This window comes from Neoarius graeffei, chromosome 15 (assembly GCF_027579695.1).
Source record: "Neoarius graeffei isolate fNeoGra1 chromosome 15, fNeoGra1.pri, whole genome shotgun sequence".
In the NCBI taxonomy this organism is placed as follows: Eukaryota; Metazoa; Chordata; class Actinopteri; order Siluriformes; family Ariidae; genus Neoarius; species Neoarius graeffei.
In genome coordinates this window covers 13,686,016-13,698,836 of record NC_083583.1, presented here as the reverse complement: position 1 = coordinate 13,698,836, position 12,821 = coordinate 13,686,016, and the positions used below count along the sequence as shown (strand labels likewise).

Sequence of the window (12,821 nt, the reverse complement as noted above, 5' to 3'; positions counted from 1 at the left end):
ACAGATATCAACAAGAGAAATTCCTCTTAATGCAGCCCAAGATGTCGCAACAGCACGCGTTGAGTGGCATCTTGCAGAAGCAGGAGCTGTTCTATCAGCAAAGCGGTAGGCACTGGTAATGGCCTCCGAAACCCAGTGTGCCAGTCTCTGTTTTGAAAGGGGTGCTCCTTTCCCACACTCCCCAAAACGGATAAACAACTGGTCTGTTTTTCGCCACTGAGCAGTCTGAGAAACATACTGGCGCAAAGCACGCACCGGACACAGTTCAGAGCGGGGCTCATCATCAGGGCGGAATGCCGCCAGAACAATCGGCTGATTAGCAAACTGAGGGGAAAGCACCTTTGGTAGAAAAGCAGGATTAGGCCATAATGTCACCTGACTGTCTTCTGGTCCCCAACGCATACACTGAGCACTAACAGAAAGAGCATGAAGTTCACTAACTCTCTTGGTAGAAGTGATAGCCAACAAGAACGCAGTCTTGATAGAAAGCCACTTAATCTCTGCCTGCTCTAAAGGCTCGAATGGTGGAGAACACAATCCATTCAGAACAGTGTGCAAGTCCCAAGAAGCACAATCCGTTCACGGGCGCGGGTGTAGTCGTTGGGCACCCTTCATAAAAGCTACCACTAACTTGTGAGCACCCAATGAAACCCCTTCAGTTGGTGCCCTGTAGGCAGCCAGTGCTGCGACATATACTCTCAAGGTGGCAGGAGAGCGACCATTATCCAGCAGATGTTGAAGAAAATCAAGAATTGTTACCACAGGACATTCAAGGGGGTTCAAAGAATGAGTAGTGCACCAGGTAGTGAAAAGCTTCCATCTGTTTTCATACATTGTCCTAGTAGATTGAGCACGAGCATTCAGAACAGTGTGCCTAACCCCTTCTGAACAGTCCATGACACTTTGGTTCCCCCCAGTGGCCAAACCCAGAGTTTCAGCCTGTCTGGACAAGGGTGCCAGAGCTGCCCCTCCATTTGGGACAGAAGATCCTTCCTCATTGGCAATGGCCGGGGAGGCCCCACGGTTAGAGTCAGTAGTAAGTGAAACCAAGGCATGCTCGGCCATCTGGGCGCTACCAAGAGCACCCTGTGGCCCATTTCCCGTACTCGATTGAGCACACCCCAGATCAGTGGAATAGGTGGGAACGCAAACAGTAGCACATCCGGCCACTCGTGAGTCAGAGCATCCCTGCCCAGTGACTCCGGTTCTGCCATCTCTGCATACCACAGAGGGCAATGTGTTGTCTCCTTGGACGCGAACAAGTCTACTGTCGCTGTGCCATAAGTGTTCCAAATTTTCTGCACAACCTCCTTGTGCAAGTGCCAGTCTCCTGCCCTCTGTCTCCTCTGGGACAGTGCATCGGGCACCACATTGAGGTGACCTGGAATGTGTGTTGCACGGAGGGAGAGGAAACGTGTTTCTGCCCAAGTCAGGAGTGCCTGTGTCAGACGAAGAGAGGGAAGGGACCTTGTGCCTCCCTGGTGATTTATGTGAAACACGACAGAGGTGTTGTCTGTCCTCACCATCACATGTTTTCCCCTCAGAACACTCTTGAAATGCTTGAGAGTCAGGAAAACAGCTTGTAGTTCGAGAACATTGATATGGCAGCGTTTCATGTGAGGATCCCATTGACCGCTTACCCCCTGATGTTGCCACACCCCTCCCCAGCCTGTGAGAGAGGCATCCGTTGTGATTACCTCCCTGCGAGTGGGGGGTGGGCCCATTTGGACTCCAGACCGTAGGAAGTCTTCTTGTTTCCATTGCTGGAGGTGCAAGCTGCAGCTCCTTGTCATCTGTACCAAGGTATACCGGTTGTGAACCGATGACAGGCGCAGCTCTATCAGCCACCGTTGAAACGGCCGTAGGTACAGTAGGCCAAACTGAACGACTGTGGTTGCTGCTGTAAGCAGTCCCGCCAGTCTTAGAAGCTGAATGTATGAGATCCTGCGTCCTGGACGAACTTTTGCCAGGGCATGCTGAATCGCCAACCGTCTGGCTTTGGTGAGAGTGGCCCGCATGGTCCTGGAGTCTAAGTGCATGCTGATGAAATTCACTGATTGGGCAGGAGTTAGGCAGCTCTTCTCCCAATTCACCTTGAATCCAAGCTCTGTGACATGACGCAAAAGGCGGCTGGTGTCCGCCATCGCTTGTTCCGGGGTTGCTGCACATAGCAGCCAGTCGTCCAAGTACGGCAGGACTAACATGCCTTCCGCTTGGAGAGGTTCCAGTGCAGCCTGGACGCACTTTGTGAACACCCGGGGGGCTAGAGAGAGTCCAAATGGAAGAACTCTGTATTGGTAGGCCTTGTGTTGAAAACTGAAACGGAGAAACTGCCTGTGCTCCCCTGCAATGGGCACATGGAAATAGGCATCCTTTAAGTCTATCGTCACAAACCATGTGCCTGGTTCTATGGCTCGAACAACATCCATAGTGCGCAACATCCGGAAAGGTAAACGCTTGAGGAACCTGTTTACATGTCTTAAATCTAGGATGGGCCTGAACCCGCCATCCTTTTTTGGAACTAGAAAATAACGGGAGTAGAGACCCTCCACCTGAACTTGGGGGTCTACCTCCTCTATGGCGCCTTTCTGCAGTAACTGCTGAACTTCTGCAGTAAGCGCTAGAACTTGCCCTGGGTCCTTTACTGCCGTAGGACAAACGCGGGCACAAGGTTGTGGTCGACAGCGAAACTGTAGGCGGTAACCTTTTTCGAGCATCTCGAGAAGCCACTCGTTGGAAGTTATTTCTCTCCAGCGCTGAATATGGACCACTGAAAAATGAGTCGCCGTCGACCCCAGGCAGTCAGCGCCGTCTGCTCGCTGGTTCATTGGCTTTGGGGGGGCGCTGGCGTGGAGGCTGCCGTGCAGGCCAGGGGCGTGAGCGTTGGTTCGAAGCGCCATGATGGGCCAAGTGTGTAGGCCTGGCGTACTGGCCACGGAAGAACCTGTTAGGACTGCGTGCTGGCACCGGCTGTGGGGGAGCCTGGCGGTTCGGACGTACACTTACTCGAGGGTCGTCAAAGCCTGAACGCCGTGCAGCATGCTGAGAGCGTGACTCTGTAACCCGTACTCTTCTTTCCAGGGCCTCCTGTGCGGCTGGCCCGAACAGGTGGCCCAGCGTAAGCGGCAATTGGCGCAGGTTGTTACGACAAGCTTCTGGTAAGGATGACTGTGCTAGCCACACTTGGCGTCTGGCATGAGCAAGGAGGCCCAGAGCCCTCCCACAATCACTAGCCATTGCACCAAGAGCTTGAAGGGAAGCATCCAGCAGACCAGAGACAGAGTCATCTGTGGAAGTGGAATCCAAGGTAGCATGTAAAGCCGACAGAAGATGGCCCATAGAATTGCCAATACGGCCCAACCTGGCAACTGTGTTGTAGGTTTTGACCAGTGCATTGTCAGTGCGCCTGCACTCCTTATTGGGGCATCGCACGTCCGGACGTAGGGCTTCATCTGGTGATACAATGAGGGATGCCACACAGGGCTCTAATGCTGGCATTGAGCCAAGGCCAGTAGTATCTGGTGCAGACATATCAGATAGCATGCGTGCAACACGATCAGGCCGGAATGAAAGAGCTGATCAGAAAGCTGCAGACACGACCTCTGTAAAGTCCTTACAATGCGGAATAATCACCTCTTTTGAGCCAGGTACAGAGCGACACAAGAGGTTGGTAGGGCCTGACTGAGCATTTGGAACATCCAAATTCAACTTTGCAAGCGCCATTTTAATGTTACCACGCATTGACATAGCAACAGAGGCTCCGCTCTCTGATTCAGATCCACTGCCACTTACTGTGTACAAGGAGGATGGCCGAGACGGTTGTTGTGCTACATGAGCCTGCTGATCATTGCTCTCCGAAAGGAGAGAGTCAGTCGCTGCCAGTGAAATTGCATCGCTCTCTTCTGGTTCCACATTAGGTGGATGCTCAGTTAAAAGAGGAACGTGAGCATTGAGATGCGTTGCATTGTCCGTCTGATCCATGCTATCATTAACCGCTGACATAGTAGGACCTGATAAAAGCGCCTGTAGTCTTTGTACAGTTGTAGTAAGCTCGTCCATGCACTTCGCTAGCTTACTAGAAGAAGCACGTCGCTTCAGTTTCCGATGCTCCTCAACATCCGGACGTTTACGTTTAGTCCCGCGAGTATCAACTGCAGCAGGAGTTAAAAGCTCCGATGCGCTCGGAGAGATGCTAGCAAGACGCTGCTGGCGGAGCTCGAACGGCATAATGCTACAATCGGGGCAAGGATTAGATAACGCATCTTCCAGATGCTGTAGTCCCAAGCAGGATGGGCAGCGATCATGCCCATCTAACATATCCATCCCAGCATAGCACTGCGTACAGAGAGCAGGGTGATCCATATCCACGAACAACGCAGAGCCGACACGACGGTTATGTTGTTAAGTGGACAAGGCCAGAGAGCCAGTCGGCTATGGAGGCAACCGCTCCCGAGGGTTAGCCTACTCTTACTCAACCAACGAGGGAACCCTGGAAACCAAGAGGTACTCGTTGGGAAGATAATTCACCAGGCGAGGGAACCTTGGAACCCAACAGGTACTCGCCGGTAAAGGTAGATTCAAAGTAAATAACTTACCTGATAAAATTCAATCAGAGTGTTGCAAGTGTGTCTGTATCACCGAACGAGGGAACTTTGGGCAACCAAAGTACTCGCCGGTTAACTCCAATCCAGTTCGCAGACAACAGCTAGGTGGGGAAGCAATTAGCTAAGCCCAATAGAAAAAGCTGTCGAAGTCCACAAAAATAGTTCTCTGCCTTGCGAGAATGAAAAAGAGACAGATCATGACTCGTTTACAGGTTTTGTTACATTGGGCGTCATGACGTCACGAGATGACAAATCAATAAGTTCTCGTTGCCATGCGCGAGCGCATGATATTCCACTATAAGAACTGCCTCTGGCGGTCTGGAAGTATGAAATAGAACTCATCTCATTATCTCTAGCCGCTTTATCCTGTTCCACAGGGTCGCAGACAAGCTGGAGCCTATCCCAGCTGACTACGGGCGAAAGGCGGGGTACACCCTGGACAAGTCACCAGGTCATCACAGGGCTGACACATAGACACAGACAACCATTCACACTCACATTCACACCTATGGTCAATTTAGAGTCACCAGTTAACCTAACCTGCATGTCTTTGGACTGTGGGGGAAACCAGAGCACCCGGAGGAAACCCACGCGGACAACCTGCAAACTCCGCACAGAAAGGCCCTCACCGGCCACGGGGCTCGAACCCAGACCTTCTTGCTGTGAGGTGACAGCGCTAACCACTACACCACCGTGCCGCCCACACTGGAAACTCCTTCCATAAAAATATTAAATAATAAAGTATGTGTATATTTGTATACAGCACACAGTGTCTTGCAAAAGTATTCATCCCCCTTCATGTTTGTCTTGTTTTGTCACATTATAAGCTGGATTTAAATGGATTTTTGGAGAGTTAGCACCATTTGATTTACACAACATGCCTCCCACTTTATGGGTGAAAATTGTTGTCTTACAGTGGTGCTTGAAAGTTTGTGAACCCTTTAGAATTTTCTATATTTTTTGACCTAAAACATCATCAGATTTTCACACAAGTCTTAAAAGTAGATAAAGAGAACCCAGTTAAACAAATGAGACAAAAATATTATACTTGGTCATTTATTTACTGAGGAAAATGAACCAATATTACATATCTGTGAGTGGCAAAAGTATGTGAACCTTTGCTTTCAGTATCTGGTGTGACCCCCTTGTGCAGCAATAACTGCAACTAAACATTTCCGGTAACTGTTGATCAGTCCTGAACACTGGCTTGGAGGAATTTTATGTACAGAACAGCCTCAACTCTGGGATGTTGGTGAGTTTCCTAGCATGAACTGCTCACTTCAGGTCCTTCTACAACATTTTGATTGGATTAAGGTCAGGACTTTGACTTGGCCATTCCAAAACATTAACTTTATTCTTCCTTGACCATTCTTTGGTAGAACGACTTGTGTGCTTAGGGTCGTTGTCTTGCTGATAAAGATAAAGAGAACCCAGTTAAACAAATGAGACAAAAATATTATACTTGGTCATTTATTTATTGAGGAAAATGATTCAATATTACATATATCTGAGTGACAAAAGTATGTGAAACTCTAGGATTAGCAGTTAATTTAAAGGTGAAATTGGAGTCAGGTGTTTTCAATCAATGGGATGACAATCAGGTGTGAGTGGGCACTCTGTTTTATTTAAAGAACAGGGATCTATCAAAGTCTGATCTTCACAACACGTTTGTGGAAGTGTATCATGGCATGAACAAAGGAGATTTCTGAGGACCTCAGAAAAAGTGTTATTGATGGTCATCAGGCTGGAAAAGGTTACAAAACCATCTCTAAAGAGTTTGGACTCCACCAATCCACAGTCAGACAGATTGTGTACAAATGGAGGAAATTCAAGACCATCGTTACCCTTGCCAGGAGTGGTTGACCAACAAAGATCACTCCAAGAGCAAGGCGTGAATTAGTCGGTGAGGTCACAAAGGACCCCAGGGTAACTTCTAAGCAACTGAAGACCTCTCTCACATTGGCTAATGTTAATGTTCATGAATCCACCATCAGGAGAACACTGAGCAACAATGGTGTGCATGTCAGGGTTGCAAGGAGAAAGCCACTGCTCTCCAAAAAGAACATTGCTGCTCGTCTGCAGTTTGCGAAAGATCACATGGACAAGCCAGAAGGCTATTGGAAAAATGTTTTGTGGACGGATGAGACCAAAATAGAACTTTTTGGTTTAAATGAGAAGCGTTATGTTTGGAGAAAGGAAACACTGCATTCCAGCATAAGGACCTCATCCCATCTGTGAAACATGGTGGTGGTAGTATCATGGTTTGGGCCTGTTTTGCTGCATCTGGGCCAGGACGGCTTGCCATCATTGAAGAAATAATGAATTCTGAATTATATCAGCGAATTCTTTTTTGTTATTTACTGTTTATTACACACACATATGTGCCAATGAGGCACAAAACAAGCAACATAACATGACAAGGGGAGGATTTATGCATTAAGTAAAACAGCAAAGTCAACATAAGCACATCATACATAGGGGAAAAAAACCCTTGTAGTATTGGACCAGGTGGGTGTGTTATGTCCCCAAATTGTCTAGGGGTAAAAAAATGAGGACATAGACAAAAGTGGTAAAACTAAGCGACAGACTTCTCGCAAAAACCTTTAAGGGGAGGTTCATTTACATAAAGGAAAATAAGGAAATGAGTACAAAAATCAACATCTATGTTGATTAGAAAAATAACACAGCTCATTCACAAAAAGCTCGCGACAAAGTGTCTGCCAAAATATTTTCACTACCCCTCTTGTACTTAATCTCTAGGTTGAAGCCTTGCAGATAGAGTGACCAGCGCATAATGCGCTGGTTGGCATTCTTCATCCTAGAGAGAAAGACAAGAGGGTTGTGGTCAGTAAAAACAACGACAGGTGCTACAGTGGAACCTATATAAACTTCGAAGTGTTGCAAAGCTAACAACAGGGCAAGGGCCTCCTTCTCGATGGTACTATAGTTTACTTGATGTTTTAGAAACTTTCTGGAGAAATAACAGACGGGGTGATCAAATCCATCTGCTCCCTCCTGAAGGAGCCCGCACCAGCACCTGTTGCGCTAGCATCCACCTCGAGTTTAAAGGGAGTCTCGAAACTAGGCGCATTGAGCACTGGTGAGCTGCACAGCAAAGCCTTGGTGTTCTGAAAAGCAGACTCACAGTTGTTAGACCACACAAAATCAACACGATCGCGGAGGAGGTTCGTCAACGGCAAAACAACATCCAAAAAGTTGCAGCAAAAATTACGGTAATAACCGGCCATTCCCAAGAACCGACGGACCGCACGTTTGGTCCTGGGAGTGGGAAACTCGGCAATTGCCCGAACCTTGGCCTCAACAGGACGAACCTGACCTTGACCTACCTGCTTACCTAAATAGGTAACAGTTGCTTTGCCAAACTCGCATTTGGCGAGGTTCAAGGTCAATGAAGCTTTATGCAAACGATCGAAGACTGTATCAATTAACTGAAGATGACTAGACCACGAGGACGAATGTAATACAATGTCATCCAAATATGCCTCACAATCCGAGATGCCAGCTAAAACTTGGCACATCAAGCGTTGGAATGTGGCAGGAGCATTCCTCAGCCCTAATGGCATGATTCGATATTGCATGAAACAATCTGGAGTAACAAAAGGGGAAATCTCAGCAGCGCGAGATGTAAGCGGGACCTGCCAATAACCTTTAAGAAGGTCGAGCTTGGTAACAAACTTGGCAGAGCCAACTCGATCCACACAATCCTCCATCCGGGGGAGTGGAAACGAGTCAGGCTTTGTAACCGCGTTGACTTTTCTGAAGTCGGTACAAAATCTAAATGTTCCGTCAGATTTCGGAACCAAGATACATGGGGGGCTCCATGGACTAGAGCTAGGCTCAGCTAACCCATGATCGACCAAATACTCAACCTCAGAAATCATCGCTGCCCTCTTTACCAGATTAACACGATATGCGTGCTGTTTGATTGGGGGATGATTGTTCACATCAATATCGTGACTAAGGACGTGAGTCTGCGAAGGGACATCTGAAAATAAATCAGAGTAAAACTCAATCAATTGCTGGATATCCTTAGCACGATCATCTGGCAAATCTGAAAGAAAATCGGTGAGGTTAGTCAGCAACTCAAAATTCTTAAGACGTGGAAAAGACACTGGAACATCATGAAAACTCAGGCCATCCTCCTCTGGGGAATAAGAGGAGAGCACAGGAGCACACGAAGCAACAGATACAGGAGACGCAGACTCAGATACTTCACTCCCCACCACCTCACCATCACGAGACACATATAGCTTTAACATATTCACATGACAGATGCGAGTCTTGCGCCTCCTTTCAGGTGTATGGATCACATAGTCTGTCTCACTCAATTTAGACACAATTTCATAGGGCCCAGAAAATTTAGCCTGTAACGCTGATCCCACCATTGGCAGCAACACTAAAAGTTTATCCCCCACCTGAAAGGAGCGCAGAACTGACTGGCGGTCAAAACGAATCTTCATTTTTGACTGAGCAGAAGACAGGGCTTTCTGAGCACAGGCACAAGCATTGTGCAAGCGCTCACGAAATGAACAAACATAATCCAAAATGTTCTTCTGCTGAGGAGCTGTGGTCTCACACCCCAACTGCTCTCTAAGCAGCTTCAATGGACCTCTCACGGTGTGGCCGAACACCAGGTCAGCAGGACTGAAACCTAGTGACTCTTGGGTTGTTTCACGCACAGCAAACAAAAGCAGTGGGAGACCTTCATCCCATTCCTTTGCAGAGTCGTGACAGTAAGTGCGAAACATGGATTTCAGTGTCTGATGGAATCTTTCCAGAGCTCCTTGCGACTCTGGATGATATGCACTAGATATAACATGCATAATGGACAACTGCTGTAACACCTGTGTGAACAAACGTGACAGGAAATTTGATCCCTGATCAGTTTGCACCAATTTTGGTAGCCCGAAGGTTGAGAAAAAAACTAATAAGTGCTTTAATTCTGGGCTTTGCTTTTAGCGAACGCAGTGGAATAGCCTCAGGGTAGCGAGTAGCTGCACACATGATTGTCAAGAGAAACTTATGGCCAGATCTAGTCTTGGGCAAGGGGCCAACACAATCCAAAATTATGCGCTCAAATGGCTCACCAATTACTGGAATAGGGTGAAGAGGAGCAGGCGGAACAACTTGATTAGGTTTTCCTGCCATCTGACAGCGATGGCATGAACGGCAATATCTCACAATGTCAGACTTTAAACCGGGCCAAAAAAAATAACGAAGAATACGATGGAAACTCTTCTTAATGCCTAAATGACCAGCAAAGTCATGATCATGGCCCAAAGTCAAAACATGTGGTCGAAATTTGGCAGGAACAACCACCTGGTAAACAGTGTTCCACTGTGAATCTTGATTTAATGGTGTCCACTTTCTCATCAACACGCCACCTTCCCAATAATAAGCCACCATTTTACTTGCCGTTTTCCCCTTCCCATTAGCTATAGCACAACACTTACCCAGTGATGGATCTTTTCTTTGCTCACTCTTACATAACTCACGATCAACAGGTAGTGACAACACATGAACATTTTCTGCGGACACGGTCACAGACTTCGGGGCATCAGCACTACTGGCCGTGGACAGCGACCGGTGCGCTGAACTACTTTGAGAGTCGGGACACAGCACAGCTGGATTCTCAAGTGACATAAATGTATCACAGAGGTCAGTAGAGTGAGATCGGCGTGCTTGAGCTCTCATTACAATACTCACTGGAAATACATCAGATAACCCTGGGCCTACCTCACTGTTCTCTGATGGAATCGAAGATACTTCAGGGAAAGAAAACACTTTTTCCCCGCATAAATCATTCCCCACGAGAAACTGAATACCCTTCATCGGTAACTGGGAACAAACAGCCACTTTAACAGTCCCAGATACTAAATTACTTTTAACATACAGTGGTGCTTGAAAGTTTGTGAACCCTTTAGAATTTTCTATATTTCTGCATAAATATGACCTAAAACATCTTCAGATTTTCACACAAGTCCTAAAAGTAGATAAAGAGAACTCAGTTAAACAAATGAGACAAAAATATTATACTTGGTCATTTATTTATTGAGGAAAATGATCCAATATTACATATCTGTAAGTGGCAAAAGTATATGAACCTCTAGGATTAGCAGTTAATTTGAAGGTGAAATTAGAGTCAGGTGTTTTCAATCAATGGGATGATAATCAGGTGTGAGTGGGCACCCTGTTTTATTTAAAGAACAGGGATCTATCAAAGTCTGATCTTCACAGCACATGTTTGTGGAAGTGTATCATAGCATGAACAAAGGAGATTTCTGAGGACCTCAGAAAAAGCGTTGTTGACGCTCATCAGGCTGGAAAAGGTTACAAAACCATCTCTAAAGAGTTTGGACTCCACCAATCCACAATCAGACAGATTGTGTACAAATGGAGGAAATTCAAGACCATTGTTACCCTCCCCAGGAGTGGTCGACCAACAAAGATCACTCCAAGAGCAAGGCGTGTAATAGTCGGTGAGGTCACAAAGGACCCCAGGGTAACTTCTAAACAACTGAAGACCTCTCTCACATTAACATTAGCCAATGTTCATGAGTCCACCATCAGGAGAACACCGAACAACAATGGTGTGCATGGCAGGGTTGCAAGGAGAAAGTCACGGCTCTCTAAAAACAACATTTATGCTCGTCTGTAGTTTGCTAAAGATCACGTGGACAAGCCAGAAGGCTATTGGAAAAAATGTTTTGTGGACGGATGAGACCAAAATAGAACTTTTTGGTTTAAATGAGAAGTGTTTTGTTTGGAGAAGGGAAAACACTGCATTCCAGCATAAGAACCTTATCCCAACTGTGAAACATGGTGGTGGTAGTATCATGGTTTGGGCCTGTTTTGCTGCATCTGGGCCAGAACGGCTTACCATCATTGATGGAACAATGAATTCTGAATTATACCAGCGAATTCTAAAGGAAAATGTCAGGACATCTGTCCATGAACTAAATCTCAAGAGAAGGTGGGTCATGCAGCAAGACAACAACCCTAAGCACACAAGTCGTTCTACCAAAGAATGGTTAAAGAAGAATAAAGTTAATGTTTTGGAATGGCCAAGTCAAAGTCCTGACCTTAATCCAATGGAAATGTTGTGGAAGGCCCTGTAGCGAGCAGTTCATGTGAGGAAACCCACCAACATCCCAGAGTTGAAGCTGTTCTGTACGGAGGAACGGGCTAAAATTCCTCCAAGCTGGTGTGCAGGACTGATCAACAGTTACCGCAAACGTTTAGTTGCAGTTATTGCTGCACAAGGGGGTCACACCAGATACTGAAAGCAAAGGTTCACATACTTTTGCCACTCACAGATATGTAATATTGGATCATTTTCCTCAATAAATAAATGACCAAGTATAATATTTTTGTCTCGTTTGTTTAACTGGGTTCTCTTTATCTACTTTTAGGACTTGTGTGAAAATCTGATGATGTTTTAGGTCATATTTATGCAGAAATATAGAAAATTCTAAAGGGTTCACAAACTTTCAAGCACCACTGTAAATGGTATGCAAAGGGACTTTTAAATGTCCCATCTCAATCCCTTGCACCAACACATCTGTTCCACAATAACTACTGTCAGAAAATGGTAAAACAGAAGACAAAACAAAACTCTGAACAGAGCCTGTATCACGTAATATTCTAACAGGTACGCTGTCTGCCTCACGCCCTGTGAATGATACTTTCCCTTCAAAAACAAACGGATCATAGACAGAGTCAACTTCATCATAACAATCACCATGCTGAACAAAATCAGAACTTTTAGGTGACTTTCGTTTTGAAGAGCCTGACTCGGGGGAGCTCTGCTTGAATGAGCCTCGCTTGGGGGAGCCTGGCTTGGGGAAGCTCCCATATTTTCGTTTATACACAGGACATGATGCAATGAAATGACCAGCTTCGTGACAATAGAAACATTCACGTGAATCATTTGACGAAGACTGGTCAGACTTTTGATTTCGAAAGTTTGAATGAAAGTTGGGAAATTGCACAGAGTCATGGCGAGAGGAGGATAAACGAAAAGAACGTTTATGCGTAAGGACATATCGGTCAACACAAACAGCAGCATTCGCAAGAGTGGTAACTTTTTGGTCATATAAATACATCGCTACGTCGGTGGACACAATTTTTGAACTCTTCGAGTAACATCAACTCTCTTAGTTGGGCCCAGGTGTTTGCGTGTTCTGATGTGCACCA

At 46.3% G+C, this 12,821-nt stretch overlaps 1 protein-coding gene across 1 annotated transcript in view; it reads right to left on the bottom strand.

Annotated features, from left to right (window-relative positions):
* dpep1 (dipeptidase 1) overlaps nt 1-12,821 on the bottom strand; it is a 68,952-nt gene that overhangs the window by 5,292 nt on the left and 50,839 nt on the right. The window lies entirely within an intron of this gene.